The sequence below is a fragment of the Xiphophorus couchianus genome, chromosome 13 (genome assembly GCF_001444195.1).
Source record: "Xiphophorus couchianus chromosome 13, X_couchianus-1.0, whole genome shotgun sequence".
Classification (NCBI taxonomy): domain Eukaryota; kingdom Metazoa; phylum Chordata; class Actinopteri; order Cyprinodontiformes; family Poeciliidae; genus Xiphophorus; species Xiphophorus couchianus.
The window spans coordinates 13,875,500-13,887,747 of record NC_040240.1 but is presented as its reverse complement, the minus strand read 5'-3'; the positions used below and the strand labels follow the sequence as shown (position 1 = coordinate 13,887,747).

Below are 12,248 nucleotides of genomic sequence, written 5' to 3'. Positions count from 1 at the left end.
AGCATGGACAATTTTAGCAGTTTTGTAAATAGTATGTGCTGATATGGGAAATCCTAATTACAACACTCTTCAGAGCTGAAGTTGTCACTGATGGAAGAAACCTAAGTTATTTTCAGTATCAGTGTGTTGTTAAAAGTAAAGTCAGAGGAAGTGTGGAAGACAAAAGAAGCTATATAGAAATGGAAAACAAATAAATATGAACAGTGTGAAGGAAAGTTTGGGCAGGTTTGAAACTGTAACTGCTTGAAGCGGTTGCATGCTTTGTTGCTGGTCTCCATCCAGAGTCTTGGTGGTAGTTCATTAGTGAGGACAAACTTTACTTTGCTTACTATCGTGACTATTGTCGCTGGCCAGGTTTGATTGACTAATCGCAATTTTACACACAACACCAATAATTATCAATCTTTGCTAGATTTTAAACAATGTTCCACCAAATCTCTTTAAACTCGCCGTACGGTTTTTGTCCGGATTATACAACTACATCCCTCTCCTTGTGCTCTGCCGCCAACGCCACTTCCAAAAAGGAGCCTCTTAATTACGACTCGCGGGGTGGGGCCTCCCTTTATTCTGACGGCATCATTAGCCCAGGTCCCTAATTATCCAGGTAGCTGGCAGATCAGTGACGGGTCCGCAGATTATTGCTGACAAATTCAGCTCGGTGTCAAGTCTGCAAGCTGCCTTGATGAAATCAACCCTGCGTCGTTTCTGCAGCTTTTTTTTCCCCCTCCTGTGTACACTCAACAGCAGAAGTTGCTTACTGTGTCATTTGACATTTTGTATGTCTGCTTTAGCAGAGGTGCTTCTTAATAGTTTTCCAGCAGATGCGGCCCTAATTTCTTTTCTTTTGTGTCATAGAGAAATGACTAAAGTTATTTGCATTAAATGCATTTTAACATTGATATTTACTATTGTGTTGACTTGGTAGGCGATTAGCTCGTGGCACCTGTCGAGGAAGAATCAAGCACAAAACTCGGAGTTGGTTTTTATCGGGATTACTTCTGATAAAGAATTTAATGACATTTGTCAGGATGAGAAGCAGCAGCTGTGAGACGAGAAAACATTATTTGAACTTAAGTCTGTGGACAACTGAGCATGTTGGGGTGTGTGTGTGTAATTTTCAGATTCACTGATACGGCAGAGTACGTAAAGTGGCATTAACAGGTGACATTGACTGAAGGAGTCAGTGGATGTATTTGCTTCTCCACACACTCTGCTAGTTTTCATTTGCATGTGCCGTCGGAGGCAGGAGGCCTTCTGGAAATCAAAGACGTGTGCTAATCTGCGCGCACACACGCACCCCTACACACGCACGCAGACTCGACTCCGCTTTCTCTGTCCTCATCGTCGTGGAGGTTAAGTGACAAATGAAGATCGATGACTGCTCTTATGGAAAATAGAGGGTCGAGCTAAAAAAAATATGTGGGAATTAGACGCGCCTGAAGAGTGAAGACGTAGAGGCGTTCTGCGCTGCAGGCGAGAGGTAAAACTATCCCCTCGCTTAATGAGCTTCAGTGGAAGCAGGAAAAACCTGGACTTTCACTCGAGCACAACAAAAGGAGAATCGACTGAAAAAGACATGAAATCAAGGTCATTTTTACAGAGCTAAAAATGACCAGCTTCCTCTGCCTTAAATCAAACTTTTTCACTCGTAGCTCATATTGTATCGCCAGCTGCTTTTGATCCACAAAGATATCTTGGGAAACATTTCTTAACATTCTGCAGGCTAAAGAAAATTTATGGCTTAGGCGTAGAACAATAGCAGTGTTGAAAAAGTGAATAATATTTCTCACTCTACTGTGTCGTAGGAAGGTTAGACCACCCCACGGTGACCACACAGAGGCCTGAAGACGCAAGAGAAAGATTCCTGTGTGAATAAGTAAAGTAATAAAGAGTTGATTGAGATGAGTGAATCTAGTAGAGAGCGAATGATTCTTATAACAGCCTTGACTAAAAATACCATGGCCTTCAACGTATTAATATAAAGTAAAAAATAAAAATGTACATTTTCTTTTAATTTAAAACAGAAAATCAAGAATTTATAACGCATCTCCAAAAATAAATCAACATATTCAATATTACAGTTACTTGTTCTCCACATCATGTATTTATGTAAATATTTTAACTAATTTTAATTAGTTTCCATTATGTGCTCAGGTAGCAAGCCTGCAGTCTGCTGCTTGACAATAACGTCTCTTATAGCTTATCAAATCTAGATTTAAAGCCGTGTTACTTAAAATGAGTGATGCTCTTCTATATGTGCTGTATTTTCTTCCACAACACATTTTAAACGTGAACTCAACCGAGTTTCACAAAGTTATTAAAAGATAGGTTATTGTCCTTCTGACTTTAATTAAATGTGTGTGTGCATGTGCGGGGGCGTGCGTGCAGGGCTGGGGGCGTGTGGGTGTGTGTGTGTGCGTTAAGAAAATAAGACTTCATGGCATTTCAGTCCTTTCCACTAGTATCAACACCTCGATGGGATTGTGACAAACTAGGGAGAGCTGTTAGTTTTTGAACTTTCAAAAAGCTGAATTTGGTTTTGAAGAGCACATGTTCTTCACAGTTGGGGACAGATAAGGGATTTTCCATATGCAGAAATCTCTGCAACGTCGTAACTTCTGTGGAGTTATTGGTGTTTGTCAGGGTTGCACTAGAAAAACACCAAAATAGAAATAAAGTGTTTGTACCTGAACAAAATCTCAAGCAACACTGAGGCGAGGGCGAGAAAAACTTGGATGCAATACGTTTTAATGGGACATGAGGACGAGAGGTCCTGTACGAACTGTTTTATTGTTTCTTCTGGATGATTTTTGTTTTTTTTTATGTGAGCTAGATTTATTAAAGCATCTGTGTTCTTATTATTTATGCATGTTGCTTCACTGTATGTATTGTGTTTGACCTTGAATGATTGATTCTGCACACCATGTGAACACAGTGATTGTTTGGTATAGTTACAAAGGTCTAAAAGATGGGGGTTTTTTTTTCTTCGTCCCTTTCTGGATTACATTTGACTTTTCCCCCTTAATTAAGATCAATATAACCGAGTTCTGCTGAGCTAAAAAAGATGTCTTCTGATCCACAAACGGATCAGCGCAAACGGCGTTTTCTTGTGACTTGAGTCGCGCGGCACCACTCGGCCTTGAAGTTGTGCTGCTGCTGTTGAGCAGCCCTGAACATCTGGCATGCAGCAGGGCGGATGAACGCGGGTGTGGGTGAGGTAGAGAGCACAACAGAGGGGTTGTGAAGAAAAAGGTATTAAAAGTGACAGATGAACAAGACTCTGGGAGAAGTTCGCCTGCAGCAGCTGTGACTGCTGCCGTTCCTCTGACAGGTGTCAATTAAGAATTACTGCAGAAACCCCGTAGTCATTTTTCCCCCCTGCCCAGCTGTCTGTCTCTGTGCCTTTTCGGAGAAATAGCACTTTACCCTTGTCAGCCCGTTAGCACCTCGCCACCGTTGCCCCAGAAAATAAGTGCATAGCGGGCATTCTAATCAATATCCGGCGTATTAGCAATTATTTTGCCCATTGATTTATGCCGGGCCAGCGACTCCCAACGTGGTCTTATTAGCTGCTGATTTTATGTGCCTGTGCTGCCACTGCAAGGCATGCAGCGCACACACTGGCTCTGGTGTTGCCAGGTAGTTTAACCTTACAGGTAGAGCCAAGTACACAAGTAGGAAGACAGAAAGACAATTAAGACCTTGGAACTGTCTCTGTATTTCTCCAGATTATAATGTCTAACAGTTGTGTTTGAACCCAACAGTTGTTTGACTAGTGACTGGCAGATCTGGCACATAAAAGTAACAATATTTATCAATCAGACCTTAAACCCAACATAATAAGGTTGCTAAAGCAAGCTGGTATTAGTGCGTGCATTTAGTGGGGAAGTTTATCCCGAGTAAAGAAGACTCATTATTAGCTTTGTGTAACATCTTTTAGGTATTTTTAAAGTTTTGTCATTTAAAAAATATAAACTTTCTATACAGTTATGTGGGCTGCTAATGAGTAGGAATTTCACTGAAATTTAATTTCTTGTAGATATATTGGTTACACCAAATGAGGCACTTTTGTGTGTTTAAAAATAGGCAAAATGAATATGTAGTTGGGTTTGTTTGAATTTCTCTGCTTACAAGATAGCTCTCTAATGTAGTCCAGTTTTTACACTTAAATTCAAAACCAACTACTGTAGAAATAATAATAAAAACATCTAGGTAAATTGCATCTTTTAAAAAGAAGAGTCTATCCAGACTGAATCAGTGCATGTTTTTCCAAAAACAGATTAAATGTATGATGTTGGACAAATATTTATTCTGTGCACCAACCAACAGCTGGGATGCCAGAGAGCTCAGCTGGATGAGTTGGTACCTTGTGGGATTAAGTCCCAACCTGTAACTCTGTGACCTCAAGTCATCCTCCATTTCTCCCGGGCCACAACATGTTTATCTTCTGTGAAATTAAGGTCAAAGGCCCAAGTTTAAGATGAAAAAAAACCTCAGACACTGAAACCGAGATAATTTACTTTAGTATAGCAAACCAAAAGGGTGACGAAGCTATTTATCTGCTTTAAATTTAGATCTGCATGTTTTTTTAGCTTCACCTTGATTCTTGAAAGGCAATGTGAAGTGAAGGCATCACAAGTTTATGTGCATTTCTCAATGTCCTGCTTTGTTTTTGAAGTCATGTGATGGAAAAATTATGAAAAAAAGGTCATTTCTAAACAGAGCCTCAGAGATCTCATCCTAAAGTGGTAAATGACTGACAGTCTAGCAGTGGTGTAACAGTACATGCAAGTGTTATTATTTTACATTTACAGTACAGAAGCAAAGGAATAGAACTGCAAAAAACCCGAAAAATAATTCATCTTTATTAGTAAAAGGACTTAATGTGCGAGAATGTGCACAGAAGGACAGGGTTGGTATGCTGTTAAATTTTCTTTGAATTAAAAATATCTTAGAAGTTTTGATCCAGCGTATACTAAAAAGTGTCCAGTGGGGCAAAAACGTGTATGATGAAAAGTAACGCATACACCACAGTCATATTTAAGTTGCAATTCATTAAAGTGCATGGCATTAAAATGCATGACATGGTACACTGGGAGGAAGCCAAAATACATTTGCATGCAAAAATCATACAAAACGGCTCCAGACAGCAACTGCTCCACAAAATATAAAGTCTGTAAGATGGGAAACTGTCAGTTAGATTTGGTGACATTTTTTTTAAACACCTTAAGCAGTCTGTTCTATAACAGTTTGGTCACTCTGGCAATAATTTGGTGTGGAGTGCTTTAGCTAGTAGCTTAATCCACTGATGGGTTCATTATGCCTCTGTTGTCAGTAAACAACAAGCAATTTAAACACAAGTTCAGTCCTTTTCTTAATTAGTGTTGATTACGTGACAAGTGGCGTCTATAGTGTGAAAGGTCTGTATGAATACATATCCTCTTTCACACAGGAAGTTACGATTCAGTGATGAGCAGAGCAGCGATGTATAGCTCTCAAGTGTGAACATTAGAAGAGCTGTATTTTCAAGCACATGAAGTAATTGGCTTCCCCTGCGACTCCACAGATAAGTCTCTATGTTTTTATTGCATAGCGGTTGATAAAATCCAACCATCGCATATCCAGAAGTCGGAAACCAGTGGAATTTTCCATCCCTGAAGCAACGTTTAACTGATAAAGTGGTCCAAGAAGCAATGAATATTATTTTTTGAGACACTAGTTTACTACAGATAAGCCATCTGGGATTGGATACAGCTAACAGATGACACTGTGTCCTTGGGAGCGGGCTACGAGGAAGGTCATGCAGGAGTCCGGTGTAGTGCCATCTCAACACTTTTTACCTCTTCATCTCTGTCTCGTCCTACTCCCTCTGCCTCTCTTCCTCGCTGCTTGTTTTTTGGGATTACTAACCTCCTCTCTTTCTCCCTCCCCAGTAAGCCCTCTCTCATCTTCCTATCTGTCATCAATCTCTATCTTACTGACTCAATTCTGCTCCAGCCGGCTCATACTTTCTTTCATCTTCCTCCCCGTCTCTCAGCCTCATCTATCGTTCTCTCGCCGGATGCTCAAGAGGCAGTGAACTGGCTACGAGAACATGAACTCGACATCTGAAAAGGAGTCTGTAATACTCTCCTTTCCCAGGCCCGCTGGCCTTGTTCTCAGCTTTCAAGAAACCTCTTTTTTTTCCTCAAATAGTAGGATTTCCAGCAAACTCCTCTAGTCACACTTCTGAGTTGTGACAATCCAAAAGGTCACAAAGCAGTAAAGCCTTGTGTCATGTTCTTTTGAACCCCAAACACATGACTGTCACATATTTTCCCAGAGCTGTTTCCTGTCCCATTTAACAGACAGTTTATCCGTACGGCATGTTGCACAGGAAACAAATGAAAGCACACTCTGTTAGTGGGGCTCTTTGCAGTTTTGTGTGGGGGGGGGAGTTGAGGGAACCCACCGCTGAAGCGCCATCACCCGCAATGCACCGCTTGATGGGCAGCTGAAAGGGGGATATAATGTTTCGGGATCCTACTCAGTTCAACAACACCACATGTTGCCCCAGAAAATTCCTGTAAAATCTTTCGAGAGCTGCCGCGCTGTCTCAGACACTGTCAGTCGCAGGGGGTATAAGCCCAGCTCCGGCTCTTTAAGTCGTCTGGCTCTGAGAGAGCAGCGGGAGGCCTCTGTTACATCCGCATCTCTTAGCGGGTCTCTTTTCGTCACTCTGTCTCTTAGTGTCTCTCTGGCTGGATGTCTGTTTCTGATCACCTGCCCCTCTTTGTGTGAGGACCAAAACGTTGGCCTGGCGTCTATTTCTGATCCGTCTGCCTTTCGACTTCTACCTCACAAAAGTCCCCAGTGGCACAACAGTCACTGCATCACCCACTGAATAATGTCTGTTGCTGCATCACCACTAGAAGATGAAAGTGTAATCAAATAAATAATGTGATGACTGCTGAAGGCAACACTTGATCATTGCTTAATGAGTTTGTTGGGTCCTTTAGTGCATATTTGCTAAGTATGCAGTTTTTGTTGACACATTTCATTGCATGCTGTTTGAAAGTTTAGTTTACGGAACATAGTTTGGATTGTTTTGTCCCTAAAAGTCTAGAAAGCCCAGCTTTCGTTTTTTTATATGTATTAAACAAGTGATACATTTTTATGCACGTTGGCCTTACTGATATACTGTGTCTGGTGTTCAGTCGGTATGAACCTGCATGATATTCTCATTCTATGACCAATGCTATAAATTATAATGACCAATTGTTAACAGCATGATTGGAATTGTAATCTCATCTCTAAATGTTTTTATTTGCGTCTTCAAGCTAGTTAAATATTTGATACATTACATAATAAATAGTCTTATTGGCCTCGTTAAATTAAAGTAACTTAATCTAATTTATTAATATGTATTCACAACCTCTGCCACAGCTACATCTTTGAACAATCGCCAGGTAATGAAACAATAATACTTTTGCTTTTTAAAACTAATGCACAAATATAAATAATCAAAGCTAAAGCTGTCATAATTTTAAGTTTTGTCATACAAGACCTACAAGGTTGTGAAAACATACCTGACCCCTTAAAGATGTCACCCTTAAGTGTTTTTGGCCTACTACTTGACCTGTAGAGTTAAGATATCACTCATCCTACCTGGCAACAGGAAGTAGACTAAAAGTTCTCTAAAAGCAAAACACCAATCTAAAGAAATGTAAAAACAAATGAGATAGAAAGTTAATTTAGCCTAGAGTTGCAGACCTACCCAAAACACTACCAAGAGCGCATTAGCAATTTTGAAACTCTTATTTTTGAAATACTTAGATTTTTGTTGAAGAGGTAAAATATTTTAAAAAAGAAAAATTGGCTTTCCAAGCTGTTACGTCTATTTAAAAATGATGCCATTCTTTTAAAATGATGTCAAATAGAAGCATACTTAAGGCAAACCATATTGATGCTTGTGCAGAACCCTGTTGAACTCTGTGACTAGTTTGCTGTGAGGAAACATGCAATACATTAAGCAAAGCCAACAGTTTTTGAATTTGAATTTTCTAGCTCATTTGGGATTTTTTGTTTATTTATTTATTTTTACACATTTCAGTGATGTGAAACTGCGTGCTGTTTGGAAACTGTTTCCGAGCAGCTGGTTTTTGCATCACTTCTATGTAATCTGGACCCATGTGGTATTGCTTTATTAACTGACTTTTACACTTCATGTTTCACAGTTGGACGGAAGCCACTGTAAAATATATTTATCATCTCACTCAGGATTAAATTCAAACTCCTAAAAGATCAATGAAGAGTTAGAATTTTGCAGAACTACTGCAAAATTCTCAAAGCCCAAAACATGAAACAGATTCAAGCTGGGTTGAAAGTTATTAGCTTGCTTAAAGAAGCTGTCTTATTTATATTAAAAACAATCTTTGTTAATGTCTAAAGTGGCTAATTTTAATGTGTAAATTTTAATCATAAAAAAATAGGACTGTAACAATTCTGTCGGAATTTTAGTCAGATTCTCACCAAGGATTGTGTCAACCTATAATTAATTAATCAATATAAATAATCAATGACTTTCTGGCAGAATGTGGAAGCAGCAAGTGTAGTATGAAGCCTGATGCATGAAATGTTTTTAGCATTTTCATAAAATCCTAAAAACAACACAAACATTAGAATTTTTATAGGAAATAATAGTCAACATAATTTTGAACACTGTTCTTTTCAAAAGGAGAATTCCTTTTAGCTTTTTGAGGTTTCCTGAACATAAACTTAGAAAGAACATGTGTTTTTTTTCTCACGTGTAAGTTACCAAGAAAGCAGATGTTGGGTGGATTTGTCTGTGCTCTGCTTTGTTTGTTAAATATATCATCTTATCACTGTGAGAAACAGGAGCTGAGATTAGTTTTTCAACTAGTGCACGCCGACAAACCTGAAAGCCTTCTTTAAGCGACTGCACTTGCTGTAAAAAACAATGTTAATTAAATATAAAATCTGACGCTGGTGGAGAATAAAGACGTGTTTTTTTATTTTTTAACAGAGCACTTTGTGCATGTCGGGAATGTTTAATTAAACTTTGTCAAACTAAACAAGATCAACGAGCTGAATTGCTCGCGCTGATTAACATCACGTTCATCAAGTTCAGTCAATTAGCCCATCACCTTGTTAGATTTTCTGCTCCTCTCGGTGTTTAAACTTCAACAGGCAGACAGAGACGAGTTGCAGGCGGCAAGGAATCCACCGAATTAAGGTCCCTCAGCAACTTGCTCTATTTGCTCTGTAGTTCAAAAACTGCAGCAGTACAAGTGTGTACAGTTATGAATATTTTATAGGTCCTGTTGTTAGAGCAGCTTTGACTTTTGCTGACATTATAGTTTAAAAGAAAACAGCTTTTCACCAGGTGATTTGAAGGTGTGATTCCCAAATGACGTGTGTGTGTGACTTAGTGAATGTGTGCATGTGCATCAAATATTAAACATATTTTCAGAAGAGAAAAAAAATACTGTAACATAATTGTTCTACAGAGTTTTTTATGCACTTGCATAAAAAAACATGCACTGTTCCTCAGACAACAGCCTTAAAACAGATGGAGCAATGCTGCAAAGATGCATGCCTGGTGGACAGTGATTTTAATTACTGGTCCACAAAGACAAGATGGAGCCTTACACTCCTTGCCTCTTACTGAGGAAGAAGGGAGAACAGAAGAGTACAGGGAGACATTTTGCATTTCTTTATTTTACATTTCGCTGTTGAATATTTTTGTTCTGTGTTTTTTTTTTTTTGTCTCTATATTCCACGTGCCACAATTGTACGGTCTGTACACCAGTGATCTATCTGGCCAGTTGGATAGTCTTTCATTCTAGTTTCAGCCACATCTCATTTAAATGATAGTGGCTCAAATGCTAAACGCGGAAGCTTAGGGAGCATTTTGTGCAAGAGTTAAAGACAAATAAGGTTAATCTGAATCTGTCATAATTTGTATTATCATCAGTAGGGATAGCTTTCCCTTACTTTATGCTACAGCCAAGGCTTCTAGAAAACTAAGATCTAGCTGACACTTGCTCTGGTATCTAATTAAGATAACTTTAAACTGTAGGAATAGTCTGACTAAAAATTTTAGTTCAACATTGTAAACGTTTCAAACTGAAGTGCAAAACCCTGACATTTCTTAAGCAGGTTTTTCTTGCTTTCAGCAGAGTTAGTCATGGAGTTCCACAGGGTTCTCTACTAAGACCAATACAGTTTGCTTAGTACATGCTTCTCCTTTTATAATATTAAAAATGAATCATTTACACTTCTTGTGCTGTCTTTGTTGAAACTAACTTGTAAGATTAGGGCAAAAACATTATATAGTATATAATTTCAAAGATAAAAACCTGCTGTTGTTTAGGGCGTACTGCATCTTTAAATATAGTTAAGGGAATTGTTTGCATTCTGACTTGTTAATCATATCACGATTAGAACAGCATGGTACTACGGCTTTTTCTGGAATATTTTGTTTTCTGTGTGGATATACTGTATGTCTTAAATGGAGGAAGAATAATCATGACCTGTGGTCTAAGATAGTAGAATTACTCAGAAATAAATAAATAAATAAAAATATGCATCTTTGCTCTGGTTGTTTGGTGATCAATTATGTACGGAGAAACTGAGTGTCTCCAAGACCGGGGCCAGAGAGCCAGACGGGGCCGAGCAAAGCACCATTGTATGTGTGAAAGAAAAAGAAGCTGTAGAAGGATGGTGTATGAGAGGTTGGGAGAAAGGAGGAGAAAAGGAGAGTGACAGCAGACAAAAAAAAAAGCAGGGAGCCAAAGGGAGGGAGGAATGAGGGAGTGGAAAAAAGAGGAGGCAAAGTAACAGAGGAGTGAAAGAGAAATGACTTGAGGGGTTGAGGGATGGAGAGAGAGGTGAATGAAGCGGGAGTGAAAAGTATCAGGGCAATGAGGAAGAGAAAACAGAGTGAAAGCAGTTGGAAAGCAGTGGAGAGAGAGAGAGCAAAAGAGGGAGGATGTCACCCATGGCTGCCACTCATCACTCACAGCTTAATGACGCCGTTTTTTTTTTCTTCCCCCCCTTCTCTCGTTTCTTCTCTGTGGGAGAGGGGGGCGAGGAGGGATGGGAGTTCGGCCCGCACCCAATCAAACGGGGTCGAATAGAGTTCACAACCTCCAGGTGGGACCGTCCTCCACCAGGGAAACGTTTGTGTATATGTGCTGGCTCTGTGTGGAAAAAGATAAAAAAGTCTCTAGACCAGGAGATCGGTTTTAAAAGCGATTTGAGGGCATTTTTAAAACACGAGTATTGCAGCTGCGATGAAAATAAGGTACCGGATTAACACATTATTATTATACATTATTTAAGGTAATTCATATCTCTTTGTATGACAGTTTTTTCAGTAGCAACGGGCCAGTTACTGGTATCAAGATACACTAAGGGTTTAAACGGCAACAAAACCAAAAGTAGTTTACGGTATAATTTCTATGGTCCTTCTTGCATATTATTGAAACAGACATAAACTATAACAGATCTGTAAACAGCAGGAAAAAAAATCTCAAGTTTCCCAAAACGACATCTTGAAAACTGCAAAAGGTTTGAGTCATGCTTTGGTTTAACGTCCTTTTTATGAGAAAACAGAGAATTTAAAGAGTGACCTGGTCTTCCTTCAGCTGTTAGGAGCCCCTCCCCAACTTGTTGATAAACTGCTCCTCAGTGGAAAGTATAGGACAGGTAATGCTATAGCTAACATAATACATGTTAAACTATTTTAGCAGCAGGAGGACTAATTGTTGATTTTCTGCTTAAAATCAAAGCACCATATACATTAGTTGTAAATATTGTGAAATCATGATACTTCAACTTCATGAGAGCCTCATGCTTGTGTGTCAAGCTGCAAATATGTTTTGGACTTTTGCATATTTGTGAATGTTTATGTGCTTGCAGCAGGAACTTCTGTCTGCTTGCTTCTTGCTTGACTTTATGCATCTGCATGACTGTTTAGCTCCTCTTGTCCTCTCACTCATTCCCGTTTCTGGGAAGCGTCAACTGTTTGAAACTCAAATGGCAGGATTTCTTCTCTCCTTACTCTCCTCCTCACACCAAATTTGGGGAACAGCTGGGCCGGTCATGACGATGATTTGTCTCCCTCCACCCGTCTGCCTGACAGGTTGAGAGCGCACACGCAAGATGTACGCACTTGGGGAGACGCAGACACTAACTAATAAGCACAAACACACGCGCACGCACACAATTAAACATCCTCTCTG

The 12,248-nt window shown here is 39.5% G+C and overlaps 1 protein-coding gene across 1 annotated transcript in view; it reads left to right on the top strand.

Annotated features, from left to right (window-relative positions):
- LOC114156347 (teashirt homolog 1-like) overlaps nt 1–12,248 on the top strand; it is a 37,082-nt gene that overhangs the window by 3,873 nt on the left and 20,961 nt on the right. The gene's annotated exons all lie outside the window — the stretch shown is intronic.